The sequence below is a fragment of the Macrobrachium rosenbergii genome, chromosome 54 (genome assembly GCF_040412425.1).
Source record: "Macrobrachium rosenbergii isolate ZJJX-2024 chromosome 54, ASM4041242v1, whole genome shotgun sequence".
NCBI classification, from domain to species: Eukaryota; Metazoa; Arthropoda; class Malacostraca; order Decapoda; family Palaemonidae; genus Macrobrachium; species Macrobrachium rosenbergii.
Window position 1 is genome coordinate 17,384,067 of NC_089794.1, and position 1,036 is coordinate 17,385,102.

Below are 1,036 nucleotides of genomic sequence, written 5' to 3' on the forward strand. Positions count from 1 at the left end.
AGGTCATTCAGCGCTGAAACGGAAACTGGGAGTAGAAAGGTTTGAAAGGCGTAACAGGAGGAAAACCTCAAAGCAGTTGCACTGTGAAACAAATGTTACGAGAGGTTGGATAGCAAATGAAAGAAAGAGAATATGAATGAAGGTACAGTTAAAAGAATGAAAGAGTTTGCAGCTAGGGACCGAAAGAACGCTGCAACGAACCTCTAGTAATGCCTACAGTGCACCGCGTGAGGTGCACTGATGGCACTAGTGACCCCCCAACGGGAAAAGTAATTTCTGCCTGTTTTCTTCCCTCAAATACCGATTAGCAGGCTGTTGTTCCCTTATTTACCTTTTCGTCAGGCTGCTGTTACGTAGTTCTACCTTCTCCAGATACTTCTTCCTCTTCCTCTGAATCGATCATGAAATTATATTTCCATTTTTTCTCAGATATATTACTAGTTAATTAGGGCCTATTTTATTCTGACCTTTTGGGACATCGAAGTTTAATCCTTGATGACTTCAGTGTTCATGGACTTGAAGACCTGCCACCAAAATTTGTCAGTTTTTAGTTTTCTATAAAAGAAAACTACTGTGCCAGCTTTGTCTGTCCGTCCGCACTTTTTCTGTCCGCATTTTACTGTCCGCACTTTTTCTGTCCGCACTTTTACTGTCCGCCCTCAGATCTTAAACACTATTGAGGCTAGAGGGCTGCAAAGAGGTATGTTGATCATCCACCCTCCAGTCATCAAACATACCAAATTGCAGTCCTCTAGCCTCAGTAGTTTTTATCTGATTTAAGGTTAAATTTAGTCACGATTGTGTGCCTGGCAACGCTATAGGACAGGCCACCAACTAGCCATGGTTAAAGTTTCATGGGCCGCGGCTCATACGGCATTATACGCTGTACAGAAAACTCAATTGCACCGAAGAAACTTCGGTGCATTTTTTATTTTATTTTATTTTATTTTTTTTTTGTTGAGCCGCTGGTCCAAACAGTTTGGCTCCTAACTCATCCTTATAAGAGGCGCCGTTTAAATTGGCATCAGACCAGCAT